Genomic DNA, 19,734 nt, shown 5'->3' with positions numbered 1-19,734 from the left:
TCTTTGTGGCTTCCATCTTCATGTGACATGGATAGATGTACACAGGTGCAGCCCGGGGACCAATGTTAGCATAGCTCTGATGCTAGTTGTGGTGGCATCAAGAAGCAACATGGAAAGCTGCATACTTAGTTCAGCTTCCCCAATCAATATGCATTCGGGAGGGAGGCATGATTACCTGTGGATCCTTGGGCTTTGTGAGGCTGGTAGCCCATGCTTCCTTGACCACTACATGTCCACTAAGGCCCTGATCCTTTACCACAGAAGTCAATAGGAGCTTTGCCTAACTCTTCAGGGAACAATATGTTTTACATCTTAAATGCTATTGATTTTTTGGACTACTTTTTCTTTTCCTATGCATGTTTGCATGGCTGGAGAAAATGTAGGCCCAAGATGCAAACAGATGGCTACTCAAGTAATTTCCCATTGAGTTCATTTTGCTGGATTGATGAGACTTGTTTAGAAAGAGAACAGCTTCCTTGCCTCTCGTCTCCTGCCTGCAGCTCCATCCAGAGGAACACCTCATAGTAGTCCTTTATTTCAAAGGAAACTTCAGTAATCAATGAAATTGTGAAGGACATGGTAACAAAGCCATGAACAAATATCTTCAGTTAACTGCATGTGATAGAATCGTTTAGTACATGCCCCTATGAGTGTCATCAAAATAATGGCTTAAGAAAATGTAGGATAAAAGAAGACTTGAGTTTCATTGATTGAACTGTTTTTTTAAATGTTTCCCTCTTGGCTGGGGTGAAGGTGCTTGTTAGTTCTGTTCTTAATAAATCATGGCTTTCTTGGAAATGGAAGGAAGCCTGGACGTAAGAAATGCATTTTTCTGGCGCTCCATGCATTGCAAGATAAGAAGGTCTGAAGGGAAAGTAGGGCACTCACATGCTATTGCTAATTTTTTTTGTGCTTTTGTATTCCTGACTGAACAGCTTCAGAATGAGGATATTTCTACAAGATACTTCTAGGAATATGGGGTTGGTTCTGATTTTATTTGTATTGTGGTGGCACCTAGAGACTTCAGCACCATTGTGTACTGTACAAGCACATAAGGAAGAGGCCTAAAATTACCATTCACAAGGACAAGTAGCAAAATTCTCTTTCTTCTCTTCCATCCGCTCAAAACTGCCAGGAATATAAAACCACCATATCTCAGTCGGAAATCCTCTTACTCAGACTTTCAGAAAGTATGGGTACATTTGCACAATAAGTCATGTGTTTTCTGAAAAACTGGTCCTAGGTATGAAACTAAGGTTTATCTAATTTTTCTAAATAGGAAGTAAAGTTCTCAGATTTACATTCCTAAACCCAAGAGAATTCCTGTAACATTTTCTCTCCTCAATAGCTAGGTTACCTGAAATATGACGACACTGGTTAGGGAGACAAGATGGGTGAGGTAATATCTTTTATTGGACCAACTTCTGTTGATGAGAGAGACAGTAAAAGATATTACCTCCCCCTCCTTTTCTCTATAATAGTCTGGGACTGACATGGCTACAACGACACTGCAGACAACACTGATTGATAGTTTCTCCAATATTACTGGTAGAAATTAGACTATTGTCATTATAACAAGATGATATGCCAGGGGTTGCCTATGATAACAGGGGACAGGACTTGATGAACCAAGGAGGTCTCTTCCAGTTCTATGTTCCTATGTTATATGTCTTAGATGAGGGAAACCTATAAAATTACCTATACTTTTTATATTCTGAGACCAGAAAGTTGTTTTTACTGTTTTGTTCTACTCTATATCACCCCTGATTAACAATATAGGAACCACACACACCCATTATATACAGCTTTGCTCTAATGTATTATCTGAAGGGAATCATGATACAGGCATGATACAATCTGGGCACAATTCAACCACAGCTACTTTGCCTGACCTCACTCTGCTTTTCAATCCTATGGGCAGTTTACCAGCCATGTACTTCACCCAAGTACAAAAGGTTCCTTGCAACAGGAAGGTAGGTTTCAGCTGCCTTTGTAAGTTTCACTATCAATCCAATTCCTGCTTAAATCACTGAGACTTGCACTGTTTCGGTATTGTAACTTCTGTTTACCATTTATTACACTTGCCTACAGTGTAACTTCTGTTCACTGTTTGCCATATTGTAATTCAAACCCCATTTTAAAACGCTTACTCCATTTTGTAAGGGCTTGCTGCAACCTTCATTTTTGCAAACCCTGCTGTAATCTTATTAGTTTATTGTAGATGTGTGAATGAGGTATGTATGGATGATAAAATCAACCTCCAGCCCCAGCCTGTCCTGATTAAATAGAGTTCAAACACCAACGGCTGAAGATGCAGACAAGAGCCCTAACAAAGTAAGAAAAATCCACCCTAAAAAGAAAAGGTACAATAGAAGGAAGATCAAAGCCCAGTCTGAGGCTGAAAGTCATGTCTGCAATTGACGGGTAATCAATCACCAAACCCAGAGGCAGTGTGACACAGCAAGACCTATAGACTCTGGATTCAAACTAAAGCCTACAAAAAGAATGGGTGAGATGGAAAACTTTGGAGGAGGGTAACATTCTGCTGCCAACATGGAAGGACATCGGTGCATGCCCAACAGAGACCCAGCTCGTCCTTGTGCCCAGCTTTCCTGGCCAGTTAGCCGCCACAAGCTACGAACCCAAGCTGCAAACTCAAGCCACAGACTCAAGCAGGACTGGTAACTATGCAGCAGCTGCAGAACATCTGATGGATGTGTGTGTGTGTGTGTATAGGTATTAGGTATAATGTGTGTGTATAAGGATTAAGATATATAGGGATTAAGATATTAGTTATTGGTCATAAATCAAATTGTTATCATACTAAATGTGGCATCTTTATCTTGTCCCCTTTAATAAGATCCTGCTAGTTTTTATTGGTATAACATCGTGAACGATGTTGAGGGCTGCCATCACACCATCGATGTTGTTGCAGGCTACAAGATCACCTTCCATGAAGAAGAATGGGACAAGATCCTTTTGACGGTCACGGAACATGGAAACCCTAACATCACCTGCCAGGAGATTCCACTGCTGTAGTTTGGAGCCCAACAGCTCTGCCTTACTCTTGGGTAGTTCCAAATCCCTGACAAGGTCATTCAGTTCACCTTGTGTTATGAGGTGTGGTTCAGAGGAGGAGGATGGGAGAAAATGTGGGTCCTGTGACATTGATGGTTCAGGACCAGAAGTTTCATCCTCTTCTTCTTCCTCGTCTGACTCAAATGAGTGATTCTGGTGCATCAGGAACCAGCAGTCCTTCTCCGTGGGGTACTGGGCGTATAGCTGATGGAATGTTTGGATAATGCATAGTCCACTTTTTCTTCTTTGACACACCTTTCCCAACTGGAGGCACCATGCAGAAGTAACAATTGCTGGTATGATCTGTTGGCTCTCTCCAAATCATTGGCACTACAAAAGGCATAGATTTCCTTTTCCTGTTCAACCACTAGCGAAGATTTGTTGCACGAGTGTTGCAGCATATGTGTGGGGCCCACCTCTTGTCCTGATCTCCAATTTTGCAGCCAAAATAAAGGCGATAGGCTTTCTTAACCATAGTGGTTATACTGCGCTTTTGTGATGCAAAAGTCACTTCACCACAAACATAGCAGAAGTTATCTGCACTGTTCACACAAGTACGAGGCATCTCTGCTCACTTTGGCTAAACAGAAACGTGTCCCTTTGCAAAATCAAACACTGACAAATAAGAGAGAACAACACTGTATGATTTCTGGAGCTGATATAGGCCAATTTGTTCAGCAGAGTGATGTAAGCTTCATTATGATTGCATCATCCATGACTTCTAGGAATAACAGGATGCAATTCATATCATGTATGACACAATACCAGCTTCAGATTGCATCATTCATTGTTTTGCCTAAAAAGCAAGTACTGTCCAAACCCAGTCATAGATTTATTCATAGATCCAGTCAAAGATGTATTTAATCATTTCTGGTTTAAATTGAGATCCCTTCCCTTTATAATTCACTTATCCTCCGCCATTCCCAAGTCAAGGGTCGTATATACTGACTCAATAGCATATCTTGAAAACTAGAGCCAATCAACAATATTAAGCATCATTTTCATTCTCAGTGACCCAGAATTAGTAAAATTTGACTACATTTATTTCAGAAGCATTTTGGCTGTAGAGCAGTGTTACATAACTAATCAACAAAGAGCAGTTGGGAATATGACAGTTGAATACACAATCTAAAATTCATGCTGAGTTGGTTAATTACATTTGTCATCCCATTAGGAAACCAACAGTATCACTTGATTTACATAGTTAAGCAATGAATTTTGAATTGTAATATTCTCAATTCACAATTTACATTTCATGCTGTTGGTTATTTACATAAGTCGTGTGATAATGTTTTGTTTTCATGCTTGGATGACTTATGCTACTGACTAATACAATGCAAACTATAATTTGGCAATCCAGTGCAAAATCTGAAATTTGCTTTATGCAAATATGCAGATATCTGGGTGAAAATGCACTTTTCACAAGTATTCATGGCAATAAAAATTCAACACTTCAGTGTTCATGGAAAATGAACACGAAAGACTTGCAAATAAGGTTAATCTAATGGAATTTCATAATTTGAATTAATGTTCACAGAACATTTTCAGCCATTTCTCATCTCTAACAAATATTACTGTTGCTGTAATAGTCTGTAGTACTGTGAAACTTTCTGACTTGGCTGCGACTAAGTCACCGGGAATGAAATCACCACAATGATACTATGACATCTTATGTGCACATTGGTTATCTACAAACACCTTTATCAGTAGCTATTTGGGTACAATGACATCAAGCTAATGACAATTACCCGTATCAGAACTCTGTCAATATCAGGAACTCTGAAACCTCTCAGAATCTTGTGACCAAAATAACCTCATATTGTGCTGTATTTTTCCCACTTTGTTTAGAAAGTGGGTCATATTTGCCCAGCTTGTGGTCATTCCGAATATGTTTTGGGAGGCTATCTTGTACTTCAGAATCTATGCTTTCATTTTTTTAAAAAATATATATTAAGGAGCAAATTTTCAAACCACATGTCATTGCACAATACAATGGAACAAAGCAATTTCCTTCTAGCGCTCTAAATGGGTTGACTTCAATTACAAAAATGAACAGATGTAAACTGATTTTCAGAGCTGCTGAGCTCCCACAAATCCCTTTGAAATTAATGAAAGCGGAGTGTGCACTTTTAAAAATCAGGACCCCCTTATTTAAGGGCTTATATATGAGTTTGGGTATAATGTTGTGTATAGCTAAACTTGAAAATTTGGATCATAGCTCTAGCATTTGTGTTTGCAAAACTAACCAAATTGTGAGTTGAATTCAGACCGATTCAGTGGTGATTGCCTGAGTCTTCAGGCAGTCTGAAATAGATCTGTAAGTTCGTGACTTGACAGAATGCTTTGCAATATGTTGTTTACCCAGAAGTCTAGCGATTTAAATGCAGCAGCATCATATAATATATTTCACTACTGATCAAAGCATGCAAGAAGAAAGAGAGACAATCCTATTAAGATCTATATGACTCCATGTCAGTAGCATCTTGGTTTGGCCTCTCAGGTGGATGTAGTTTAATTCGTGCCAGATTTTTGTGGGTGAAATTTGGGAGAGTTAGCTCTATACTTTTCTAATTAGACCTTTCATTATATTAATTCGCAAGGTTTTGTATAAGAGCCAAAACCTAAATTTTTACTCAGGTAAAACTCTATGGAAGTTCTTAGAACTTTTGACAAAGTAAAGACTGTAAGATTTGTCCTTAAAATAAAAAGATAAAGCAGTAATTTATTCTGTAAGAGAGAGAAGTACCCGGGTTGTTATATATGAAGAACTAGTTTTTGAAACCTGCACATTTCACTAATTTCAAGTGTGCTGTTTGTAGAAAGTCATTAAATGATCTTCCTGCAACAAGCTGTTTTTCTTTAAAATGTTATTGCCTTTCTATTTCCTGTGAGCTCTAGTACAGTATGTGTGATGTCTTCATAGCGCACTAACCACAGTACTTTTAAAGGGCTATCAACGTAACACAGTAGTGGTAATTTGGTAAACAAATTGTTCTCACAAACTTGTAACGGAAGATTGGTATTTTAAACATGATTAAACATTGCACACGTCGTAGTTCATGCAAACTTCCTGTGCCTGATACAAATTATATGTAAAAGGTCCCAGGGAGAGTTTGGTGTTCTGTTGGTTCACCTAAAATGATATTGTATTGTACAGCATAAATAAAAATGACAGTGCAAATTCTGTCCTGATTTAGTGCATGGCAGTCTTTTTATTGACTTGTGGGGGGCTGAATCTGGCCTTGTACTCTCTGCAATTCTGGTGACTTGAGTGGTCAAATGTTTTGTTGAAACTGTTTTGTTGTTTTTTATGGAAATTAGGTTTTTGACTAAACAAATTTTTTCACAAAAAGTGTCTGTTTCAGTTGAACATGTTGAGTTTGCTTAAAAATACTGGAAACCCAAAAGCCAAAATATTTTGCTTTGTAAGTTCCACCACAGTACCTCATGGGAGTCATAGTTCAGGTGACATATGTCCCCACTGTTCTCTATGAGAGGGCTCCGCAGGTGGACTTCATCTCCCATGATTCATCCTAGCCATGGGACTCCAATGATGCACTGACCAGCTCACTAACATGTCTACACTGCACACTTAGCCTGGGCTCTGACCCAGGCTTGAGCTCAAGCACCCCTTCAGTCCACACACAAATCAGTCTGAGGGTATGTCTACACTACGAAATTAGTTCGAATTTATAGAAGCCGGTTTTATTGAAATCGGTTGTATACAGCCGATTGTGTATGTCCACACAATAAAATGCTCTAGGTGCTCTAGTCGGCAGACCGCGTCCACAGTACGAGGCTAGCGTCGACTTCCGGAGCATTGCACTATGGGTAGCTATCCCACAGCTATCCCACAGTTCCCGCAGTCTCCGCCGCCCCTTGGAATTCTGGGTTGAGATCCCAATGCCCGGATGATGCAAAACAGTGTCGCGGGCGGTTCTGGGTACATGTCGTCAGGCCCCTCCCTCCCCCGTCACAGCAACGGCAGACAATAGATTCGCGCCTTTTTACCTGGGTTACCTGGGTTACCTGTGCAGACAACATGGAGCCCGCTCAGCACAGCTGAGCTCACCGTCACCATATGTCCTCTGGGTGCCGGCAGACGTGGGACTGCATTGCTACACAGCAGCAGCTGCTAACTGCCTTTTGGCAGTAGACGGTGTAGCATGAGTGATAGCCGTGGGGCTGGCAGCCGTAGGGCTGCATTGCACCAGCCCCTTCCAGGCGATGGTATATTATGACTGGTACCCGTCGTCGTCGTACTGGAGTGGCTGTCAATCATGGCCACCTGGGCAGACATGCTACTGTCTCGATGATGACGGTTACCAGTCATAATGTACTATTTTCTGCCAATTGCCCAATATTGTCTGCTAAGCACCCAGAAGAGGCCGAGGGCGATGCTGGGTGCTGGCGGACGTGGGGCTGGCAGACATGGGGCTGCATTGCTACACAGCAGCAGCCCCTTGCCTTTTGGCAGATGATGGTATATTATGATTGGTACCCATCATCATCATACTGGTATGGCTGTCACTCATGCTGCAGCGTCGGCTGCCACCTTAAGATGTAAAAAATAGATTTATTCTGTGTTCATTTGCTTCCCCTTCCTCCGTGAAATCAACGGCCTGCTAAGCCCAGGGTTTCCAGTTTAATCTTTGGGGGGACCATTCTGTGTGACAGTTGTTTGTGTTTCTCCCTGTTCCTGTACCTGTACGCCATGTCGTCACTTGGCCCTCCCTCCCTCCCTCCCTCCCTCCCGCCCTCCTTCTCCTGGTCCATCAGATACTACTTTCGCGCCTTTTTTCTGACCAGGCGCCATAGCTAGCACTGGGATCATGGAGCCCGCTCAGATCACCGCGGCAATTATGAGCACTATGAACACCACGCGCATTGTCCTGGAGTATATGCAGAGCCAGAACATGCCAAGGCGAAACCCGGACCAGGCGAGGAGGCGATTGCAGCACGGCGACGAGAGTGATGAGGAAATTGACATGGCCATAGACCTCTCACAAGGCACAGGCCCCAGCAATGTGGAAATCATGGTGTCACTGGGGCAGGTTGATACCGTGGAACGCCGATTCTGGGCCCGGGAAACAAGCACAGACTGGTGGGATCGCATCGTGCTGCAGGTATGGGACGATTCCCAGTGGCTGCGAAACTTTCGCATGCGTAAGGCCACTTTCATGGAACTTTGTGACTTGCTTTCCCCTGCCCTGAAGCGCCAGAATACCAAGATGAGAGCAGCCCTCACAGTTGAGAAGCGAGTGGCGATAGCCCTGTGGAAGCTTGCAACGCCAGACAGCTACCGGTCAGTCGGGAATCAATTTGGAGTGGGCAAATCTACGGTGGGGGCTGCTGTGATCCAATTTGCCAGGGCAATGAAAGACCTGGTGATAGCAAGGGTAGTGACTCTGGGCAACGTGCAGTCAATAGTGGATGGTTTTGCTGAAATGGGATTCCCAAACTGTGGCGGGGCCATAGACGGAACCCATATCCCTATCTTGTCACCGGAGCACCAAGCCACCGACTACGTAAACCGCAAGGGGTACTTTTCAATGCTGCTGCAAGCCCTGGTGGATCACAAGGGACGTTTCACCAACATCAACGTGGGATGGCCGGGAAAGGTACATGATGCTCGCGTCTTCAGGAACTCTGCTCTGTTTCGAAAGCTGGAGGAAGGGACTTTCTTCCCGGACCAGAAAGTGACCATTGGGGATGTTGAAATGCCTATCGTGATCCTTGGGGACCCAGCCTACCCCTTAATGCCATGGCTCATGAAGCCGTACACAGGCAGCCTGGACAGGAGTCAGGACCTGTTCAACTACAGGCTGAGCAAGTGCCGAATGGTGGTGGAATGTGCATTTGGACGTTTAAAAGCGCGCTGGCGCAGCTTACTGACTCGCTCAGACCTCAGCGAAAAGAATATCCCTATTGTTATTGCTGCTTGCTGTGCGCTCCACAATATCTGTGAGAGTAAGGGGGAGACCTTTATGGCGGGGTGGGAGGTTGAGGCAACTCGCCTGGCCGCTGATTACGCGCAGCCAGACACCAGGGCGGTTAGAGGAGCACAGCAGGGCGCGGTGCGCATCAGAGAAGCTTTGAAAACGAGTTTTGTGACTGGCCAGGCTACTGTGTGAAACTTCTGTTTGTTTCTCCTTGATGAACCCTCCAACCCCCCCCCCCCCCGACCCGGTTCACTCTACTTCCCTGTAAACCAACCACCCCACCCCACCCCACCCTCCCCTCCCCCTTGCAGAGGCAATAAAGTCATTGTTTTTTCACATTCATGCATTCTTTATTAGTTCCTTACAGAGGTAGGGGGATAATTGCCAAGGTAGCCTGGGATGGGTGGGGGAGGAGGGATGGAAAAGGACACACTGCATTTTAAAACTTTAACTCTTATTGAAGGCCAGCCTTCTGATGCTTTGGCGATCATCTGGGGTGGAGTGACTGGGTGGACGGAGGCCCCCCCACCGTGTTCTTGGGCGTCTGGGTGAGGAGGCTATGGAACTTGGGGAGGAGGGCTGTTGGTTACACAGGGGCTGTAGCGGCGGTCTCTGCTCCTGCTGCCTTTCCTGCAACTCAACCATACGCTCGAGCATATCACTTTGATGCTCCAGCAGACGGAGCATTGCCTCTTGCCGTCTGTCTGCAAGCTGACGCCACCTATCGTCTTCAGCCCGCCACTTGCTCTGTTCTTCCCGCGATTCAGCCCGCCACCTCTCCTCTCGTTCATATTGGGCTTTTCTCATCTCCGTCATTGACTGCCTCCACGCATTCTGCTGTGCTCTATCAGCCTGGGCGGACATCTGCAGCTCCGTGAACATCTCGTCCCTCGTCTTACGTTTTCTCTTTCTAATGTTCACGAGCCTCTGCGAAGGAGAAACATTTGCAGCTGGTGGAGGAGAAGGGAGAGGTGGTTAAAAAGGACACATTTTAGGGAACAATGGGTACACTCTTTCATTACAAGGTCGCATATTTCGGCTTGCAGGCAGCCATCGTAGGCCACAGTGTTTTGGCTTTTTTAACCTTCTTAACATGCGGGAAAGGTTGCAAACAGCAGCGCATTTCCCATATCAAGGATGAATTGGGTTGTCCATTTAAAATGGGGTTTCAATGTAAAAGGAGGGGGCTGCGGTTTCCCGGTTAACATGCGGCACAAACACAAGTAAACCACCCCCCCCACACACACACACACACGATTCTCTGGGATGATCACTTCACCCCTCCCCCCCACCGCGTGGTTAACAGCGGGGAACATTTCTGGTCAGAAGAGCAGGAACGGGCGCCTCTGAATGTCCCCCTTAATAAAATCACCCCATTTCAACCAGGAGAGCTTTCTGGAGATGTCCCTGGAGGATTTCCGCCCCATCCCCATACACGTTAACAGACTTGCTTGCTTTTTTTTTGTAATGTTTACAAATATTTACAAAGTTACACTCACCAGAGGTCTCCTGTGTGCCCTGAGGGTCTTGGGTGAGTTCGGGGGTTACTGGTTCCAGGTCCAGGGTCACAAACATATCCTGGCTGTTGGGGAAACCGGTTTCTCCGCTTCCTTGCTGCTGTGAGCTACCTACAGTACCTCCATCGTCATCTTCCTCGTTCCCCGAACCGTCTTCCCTGTGTGTTTCTCCAGTGAGAGAGTCATAGCACACGGTTGGGGTAGTGGTGGCTGCACCCCCTAGGATCGCATGCAGCTCCGCGTAGTAGCGGCAAGTTTGCGGCTCTGCCCCGGACCTTCCGTTTGCTTCTCTGGCTTTGTGGTAGGCTTGCCTTAGCTCCTTAATTTTCACGCGGCACTGCTGTGTGTCCCTGTTATGGCCTCGGTCCTTCATGGCCTTGGAGATCTTTTCTAATACTTTTCCATTTCTTTTACTGCTACGGAGTTCAGCTATCACTGCTTCATCTCCCCATATGGCGAGCAGATCTCGTACCTCCCGTTCGGTCCATGCTGGAGCTCTTTTGCGATCCTGGGAGGACTCCATGACGGTTACCTGTGCTGATGAGCTCTGCGTGGTCACCTGTGCTCTCCACGCTGGGCAAACAGGAAATGAAATTCAAACCTTCGCGGGTCTTTTCCTGTCTACCTGGTCAGTGCATCTGAGTTGAGAGCGCTGTCCAGAGCGGTCACAATGAAGCACTGTGGGATAGCTCCCGGAGGCCAATAACATCGAATTCCGTCCACACTACCCCAATTCCGACCCGCAAAGGCCGGTTTTATCGCTAATCCCCTCGTCGGAGGTGGTGTAAAGAAACCGGTTTAAAGGGCCCTTTAATTCGAAAGAAAGGGCCTCGTTGTGTGGACGTGTCCAGGCTTAATTCGGTTTAACGCTGCTAAAGTCGACCTAAACCCGTAGTGTAGACCAGGCCTGACTCAAGTCAGCAAGCACTAGGGACCTGGGCCCTAGGATCCTGAGGGTTGGGGGATAGGTCCCACTGTGAGCTGGGTCCAGGCCCTGCCATTTTGTGGTGTGGACACAGGTCAAGCTGCAGACCTGAGTCAAAATGTCTGTATAGCACAGTAGGAAACATTAGCATGACTGAGAGACCTGCATCCAGCAATTGTAAACCCTGGTTTACAACGCAGTGCGGACGCACAAACTGGTGGTCAGCAATGTGTCCATACACAGACATGAGTGTCCATGGTAAAAATTTTGAGGGCCGTGGTAATTTTTCAAAAAATTGTATGACTGAATTACATAACCCCCCTCCAATGTCCATCACTAAGTATGGTAATTTTGTCAAGTGTCCATCGCATAACATGGTGGTGCCAACTTCTGGCTCAAACAGAGGCTTGGAAACACCAAATCCATAAGCCCAGGTCCCAGAGATCCGAGCTTAGTCTACAGTGTAGATGAACCCTAAAAGGGGACACTGGGGTGCATCATGTAGTCTGGCCAAGTAGCTCGGCCTACATGAGAACAGGGGCATGAGATACCTTACCTACAAGTTGGGTGAGGCACTGCAGAAGCATTTCTGAATAGAAATATAATGGGTTCTGATTTTTCACTGCAAAGTCAACATTTTCCATGGAGAATTTACTTGAAAACTGTATGTATTTGTTTTCATCCAAATCTTCTGCAGGAAGAAAAGCCTCATCAGAAGAAAATCCACCAGTATTAGTTCTGTGTAGTTGCATGGGATGCAGGTGAGGGTGAAATTTTTGCCCAGTGTGTCTAGCCTAATCTGCCCAGACATCTATAGCCTTTTTAAAAAAAACAAAATTCTCACTGTTATTACAATCATTACAACTCCACTGGTAGAAGCAAAAATGGGAGGGACCACTAATGCAGTTCAACCACGGCCAGCAACCAGCAGTAAGTATAACAACCACCATTTGGTCTAGACCTGCTCTGGTCAGGGGAAAATGCCAACAGCTGCTTATCTATTTTTGTAATCTAATGCTCTCATTGTTTCTATCCACTGCACTGGAACTGCACAGTTATAGCATGGTGGGAAATTTTAAGAAAAAAAGGCTAATGTAGTGTTTACAGACTTATCTTCCAGCATTATTCATCATGGGCGGAGATGCGTGTATGTTAATATCTATGGTACTTTAAATACTCTTTGTTCAGTTCAGTGAAGTACTTCAGGAGTCAAGGGCTTGATTTTTTAAATTCAGATTTTGCAGTCTCTTTTAAATCTAATTGTAAGAGGAGGATACATAACTTCAGAATTACAAAAAAAGTGCAAGCAATATACAATAAGAGTTTTACTGCAAGTGCTTCCTAAGAAGAATTATCCACATGAAACTGGTACAGGAAGTGAACTATGAGTGTGACTAGATAGATGAGCAGAGAAAATACAGAAGGGAAACGAGTTTATAAATGTTTGAAAAAATAGCACTAGGTCAGTGTTAAGAATTATTAAAACTATTATTGCAACACCACATTTCAAGGATCACGCTAGTTTTTGCAGAATACAAATCAGCCACAGAAAACTGTGCAGTGGTTTCTAATAACAAATAAAAAAACAAGTTAATCAATGATATTATCAATGGATGACATTCAGGCTTCCATTGTCATGAGGCAGAGTATTATAAAAGTTGTTCTGTTTTCCACTGTGCATGTGATGACAATTTAAACCCTCACCCAAGTGCAAGTTCAATGGGTCATTCAAAGCATTCCAAGTCCTAAAGAAATGTGTCAAATCAGATGGAAATATTTCCTTCATTTCCCTGCAACTGATCACGGTAGTATCTCAGCCATTAACGAATTAATCCTCACTGTAGCTCTGTAAGGTATGGAAGTATTGTTATCGCAGTTTTACAGATGGGGAAAGTGAGACAAGCAGAGGTTAAGTGAGTTGCCAAAGGTCACACAGGAAGTCTGAGCCAGTGCCAGGAATACAAGTTGTATCAGCTTAGTCCCATTCTTAAATATTAATAATCTCAAGACACTACAAGATGATCCTTCTTCCCTAGTCTATCTGAAGGGATCACCTCAGCATCAGGATAATAGCTTAACTCTTGTAGTCTTTTATTTTAAGTCTTCTCACCACAGCTGCAGTGTTAAGATCTAATGGGCCAATCCTTCCCTTTCCTCTGTGCTTCCGGAGCTGCACAACCAGGGAAGAGGGGTGGGCAAGATTTAGAGAGCCTACCTCTATGAGGTCCACACACCTCAGTTCCCAGGAGGCTCCCTGGGATCCCCCACACAGCAGAGTTTCAGTAGTGGGGCAGGGACAAGCTGGGAGACAAGTGTCCCTGTCACTACATTGATCTACTGGCTATTTCCCCCTGCAGAGTGACGACATAGAATCCGCAGGGTCTGCGGCAGCCTCAGGCCTGCATTAGGGGCTGTGCAGTGATTCTGCAGCTGCTCTGTGGCCTGGGGAAGAGGATTCCTTTCCACTATAGAACCCTCTTGCACCAAGTTCAGCTATTCAGACTTAGCTTGGGGTGGGAGTAAGATTTTAAGCCTATGTTTGATTCTAAACAATGTTACAATAAATAGGACTTGGACAGCCTGACTTCCAGTAGAAGCACAGATGTGCATCACTCAGTTTGTTATACAAATCTGTTTCTCTTTCCTTGTTTTGAATACAAACCAGAACATCCGGGCAGGAAAGATAACGATTACCCACAAATTGACTGCCTGTGACCTTAGTGGCACAGACGACATTCTTAATAAATGTAATGAATAATGAATCCCTCTAGTCTCTCTTCCTCTAGTCCATATGTCTCCACTGTAGTAATAGCTCATGACAATCTGCTTTACTTTCCTCTAGAATATTAGAGAGGCAAGGTGGGGGAGGTAATATATCTTTTATTGGACCAACTTCTTTTTATTTGTTTCTTGCATTTGTCACTGTTAAGTTTGCTTTCATTTTTCTTCCTGTTGTGGAGTTCCCATTTCAGATTGCAAAATTTGATATCTTCCATTGTTGTTTGCGGTGTTGTTGTAGTCGTGCTGATGCCAGGATATTAGCAAGAGAGGGTGGATGAGGTAATAAATAAACAAAAGATATTACCTCATACACCTTGTCTCTCTAATATGCTGCGATCAACACGGCTACAACAACACTGCAAACAACGATAGAAATATTGGCACAGGATGGATTTATGTGAATGTCCATATCTGTGCCATTGTGTTTTGTACACTAATGTTTTCTATTTGCACTTCTTGTTTCCCATGTCCTGTATTGGATGAAAACTTTAAAAACTACTGCAGGATGAAATTCTATGACCTCTCTAACTCAGGAGGTTAGAATGTTTCTTTCTATCTTTAAAATATCTGAATATTAGCTTAGTAGAAATAGGTCAGTTCCGAGTGGTCGTGGGTCAACACAGCCACTGCCACCTTTGTTAGTGATCTCAGTAGAGATGTCAGAAACTATACACATGTGAAGAGTGAGTTAACTTCACACCCCTTTCATTTTGTCATGTGACATCAGGGTTATCCCATATAGGGAGGATAGTTCAGAGAAGCTTGCTTTGTTGCTACTTCTGTTATACCCATTTAAAGGGTATTCATACAGTAGCTCTCATGAGTACTGTATAGCTAGTTACTCAGAATCAATTTCACACTATTTTTTAACCAGAGAGAATCTTGGATTTCGGTATCACACATTACAAAAGAATTGCCTGTGTAGCAAAGGTTTGAAGAGGACACTTACGTGAGTCATAGTGGATGCTCTGAAGATATGCATAAACCAAATGCCCAATATTGATTGTCTTTTCCAGAAACAGGTAAGATTGGCCCTAGCCACAGATAGGAAGTGATGAAAGTCACGGGATTGTTAGCCATCAATACATGTGAAACCACAATAGGCCTCATTTTGCCCTGATTTATACCCCATTGACTTGAGCATGGAAGTAAAGGTAGAATCTGGACCAATAAGTATGACAATATTGTTTAAAATTGCAGTGAATAATAACTCTTGATGAGACAGAGCAGATGTTTGGGGCAAAGAGCTATATGCAGAAGAAACATTTTAGAAATTGTTTGGTTCTTTATTTCCAGGATGTTTGCTGAACAAGGCAGCTGGATAAAACGTATGATTATTTAGCTCAAGGTTTTAGACTGCTTTCTGAACCAACACAAAAAGCATTTGTGTTTACATTTAGTTAGTCTCCGTTTAGACCAGTGGCAACTGAAAAAATTACCAGTACTATCACACAGCACTGAAAATTTGAAATCTGTGCTTTGGAGTGGGCCAGTGGATTTAGAACTGGAACCCAGAAATTCCTGACTTCTGTTACTCTGATTTTTGGGTGACTTCACTCAACATTTTTGGAAGTGATTTTTTTGGATGCCTAAATATTTGGGTAGTCAGTGGGGAAAACCCAGGCCCTGCTTGTCAGGTTCTGAGCTCTCAGAGCTCCATTGACTGCAATAGGATTTGTAGCTGCTTAGCATGCTTGAAAATCAGATACAAGGGGTCCCCGGTTGGACACTCAAATACTTTAGCACCCAACATAAAAGCCACTTCCAAAAAATTTTACTTATGAGATTTACCCAAAATCATATAGTGAAAGCTCAGCTTAAGGCCATGTCTAAAAATGTTGCTCTTAACTTCTATGTCTGTTTCTCCCTGTGTAAAAATAGGTTAATACATGTCTACTGGATACGGTTGTTCTGAGAATGAATTAGCTAATGTTTATATAGTGACTTTAAGATGTCAAATGCTTTATAAGTAATGAATGTGATTATATAAATGAATCTCAAAGTCAACTGGGAGGAACTCTCACAGCACGTATCTGTTCAACAGGGTACTTAACTTATGGGAAAAATCAGAGCTGGCAGTTTCTTAACAAAACAGAAAGGAGGGCAGGTAACATGGAAGGAAAGGTTTGCTAGAGAATATCGTTAATATTTGGTACATGGAACCCTATTGGCTATGTTAGAGCTCTGGGTCATACTGTGCAACACATCAAACTTCTTATTATATAGAACAGAAACTTGAGATTAGATGTAAAAACTAGACACATTTGAGAAACTACCTGCTTTTAATTGTTCGTCTGTGCCTTCTAGCATGCAGCTGCTGTTTAGAGTACCTCTGCTTCCTGCTTTCTTAAACCCACTTTGACATGTGCTCTTTGCCTTTTGTGTTTATGAAATACTGCAGGTTGACATGTTTTATTTGCTTTGCTTTTCCAAATATGTGCTTATGAAGAAATTTCCCCACAGGCAAAACAATAAGATATGCCACAGAAGGAACTTCAAGAAAGTGTAACAAAGCGAGAAGATACTTGCATGACCTTTGGGCAAGTCACACAACTTTTCTGTGCCTTACTTTGTCTGGACCCAGTTCTACGTGTGGAACTTGTACTCAGGTCAATAGGGGTTCTACAGGTGTGGGGGCTGGCAGAATGTGGCCCTCTGGCTATAAAATGGTGGTAAAAAACCTACCTTGCAGGGATGGTGTGAAACTTAACTCATTTCCCTCCTCAAATGTCTCTATTAATGTTTTTTAGACATGAAAGGTATGAAAAGTTTGAAGTCCCACTATTTCTCCTCTACCTCTGGTTCCTTTTATCCATTTGTTCTCCCAGCTTCTCTCTCTGTCTCTCTTTCTTTCCTGTGTTGCAGGTTTCCCTGCTTATTAGCTCTCACTAGCTGTGACAGAGGAAAGAGAACAAACAGAGTCCTGTAGGCTTAAAATTAGGCCTGATCCACTGATACAGAACAATGGCTAAAATCCTTCTTCTTGAGATGTGTTGGTGTTTGTACTGCTTTATATTATAATTGTTTTATTAATTTTAGTGTAAATTCTCCCTTCTCACTAGCCAGGATAGATTCTTTTTGCCAGTGTATCTCACAATAATGAACTGTAGGGTAGAGCTGGTTGACAATTTTTCATTTTGACAGAAAATTGGGTTTTCAGCTAAACCAATTTTTCTGCATTTTATTTTCCTTTCTGAGGGGAAAAATGAGCATTTCTGTCAAATCTGAACATTTTGACCAATACATTTTGGTTTTTTCAACAAAAGTCAAAAATTTTCCACAGAAAAAGGTTCCAATTTTCTATTCAGCTCTAACTGGGAGGCTACCATTGGAAGTCAAGGAAGGGACTTACAAAGAATCCTAATTTGGTGTGGAACAAAGGGAGATTTGGGTTGAAATGAGAGGCACTGCTTGTAAAGAGGGAGAATGGACAGGCATGGGATGTTGAATACTCATATTTTTTTAAATACCTGACAATTAATAGTTTTTTTTTAAATAAGAGATTGATTGGAGACATAGTATTTGCTGAAAGCAAATATTTGTTTACTCTGAAAAGCACTTAACAAATCTGATCTTTTGTAGATATTCAGATTAATATTTATTGGAAAAATTAGTTTTACCTCTGTTCACTGCAAACCCAAACTAGCTACGTAAGAGAAAGAGAAAGTTGGGTTCCGTTTCTTCCTGTACATCATCAACTACATTATTTAGTAAGTTCCAATCAGTTCCAAAGTCAATGTGACTGCACAGATGTCAATGAAGGCAGAACCTTTATTGCTGGTGATAATACACAAGAAGGAAGAAAAACTGCTTGATTCTCAGATCCCAGGAGAGTTTGAAGTACTGGGAGATGGAAAATGTCTTTTTCCTTGTAAATATTTATTCTAAAAGTGATATAGAAATCATTGATACAATTGTATTGCAAGAAGCCAGTTTATACCACCCTGCATGCTGCTCAACAGCAAATGTATTCACTTCTGCACATCTGGAAAGGATTCTTGTCCTTCTTCCTGATATGTGGCCTTATTTATCAAAACAGACTTTTAAATAACAAAACAAAAGAAATCCCTCTCATCTTTTGTTTGAGTTGTAAGTACCTCAAAATAAAAAGAATGTTAGTCATGTAGTTGTTTGGGGAATTTATTTACTTTTTTTGTATATATGCTACAAAGCAAATTACTGGGATCTTTCCACCAATTCTTGTGTGTCCTGGATAAATTACATTACACATCATATTGGAAAAGGATCAGATTCAGCCTTAGTCAGTGGTTCACTTATGTACAACCAGCAGGGCATATACAGAAAAGATATTTAGTGGATATAAAATTGTTGTGAGAGCGTGAGCTTTTCAGATACTACCCACTGCCATGGGTACCTCTGTTCTGTAGGGCACCTCTCCCACTCCCAGCAGTAGGACAAGAAAACGCTGTTTCCCTCATGGAATTTTCTGAAATTGACCCCTCCAGGATGAGGCCTCTGAGGGATAGTAGTGGAATGGAGAGAGGAAGAGGCCACCACAACCCATCCTACCTCTGTGATGATAGTCTGCCCGTTGACACACCCACACACAAGTGGCAGAATTGGCAAATTTCCTGTACAGCGATTGCAGAAGCAGTCACTGTACAGATAAAGTAAAAGGTTTATGGCACTCTTGTGAGGCTGTATTATCAGCAGTGACTTCATTTACAGCTTCCTAAAGTGAGTGACAAAGACAAATTAGCTTGGCAATCAAATGGCAAAGAGAAAAGAGGCAAGTCAGGGCAATACCTGTTGTGCCTGCCTTATGCTTTCCTATACATTTATGCAACCTTTGTATTGTATCAGTGGCCCAATCCAAAAATAAAAGCCTGTACAATAGATATGGGTCTGGATCCTCAGCTGCAGCCAGATTATGCTCCATGCACCTAAAGAAGTGAGTTTTGCAATTCCTAAATCCTGGGGTCATCTAGAGGTCAGTCTGCTCCCCAGCATAACATAGTCGTTTTAGAGCTGTTTCAAATTATGCCCAACTGTCCACACCCACTAAGGATGTACCAGAGCACAGGTACACGCCAGCATTTCTCTCAGCCTTTACACCAGAGCCAAAGAGATGGTAGGCATAGAGCCACTAGGCCAACTCTGCGCCACCTTGTGATTCCTCGTATAATACAGAAGCCAGTTTATCTTGTTTTCCAGCCCCTCAAAAGAGGTGTAGTGGGGCTGAAAATCTGGCCTGAAGTTTTAAAAATTGTTGACATGCTCTGGTTCACTCAGGAATTTCCTAACCATGATAGAATGCCTGCTAACTTGATATCACCTACAACATTTCAAATTTCCTTCCATAAAAGCAATATGTTGATTACAGCACACAATATTTGTGCAATCACTTTATTTGACAGGACACACATTTGGACACTGTATGCATGAGCATATCTCACTACCATAATAACATGTCTGCTGTATACAATCCCTTTTCATTGGCTGAATTCTTTTGGTCTTAAATAAGTTAAAA

Source organism: Malaclemys terrapin, chromosome 6, assembly GCF_027887155.1.
Source record: "Malaclemys terrapin pileata isolate rMalTer1 chromosome 6, rMalTer1.hap1, whole genome shotgun sequence".
In the NCBI taxonomy this organism is placed as follows: Eukaryota; Metazoa; Chordata; order Testudines; family Emydidae; genus Malaclemys; species Malaclemys terrapin.
This window is presented reverse-complemented; position numbering follows the sequence as displayed.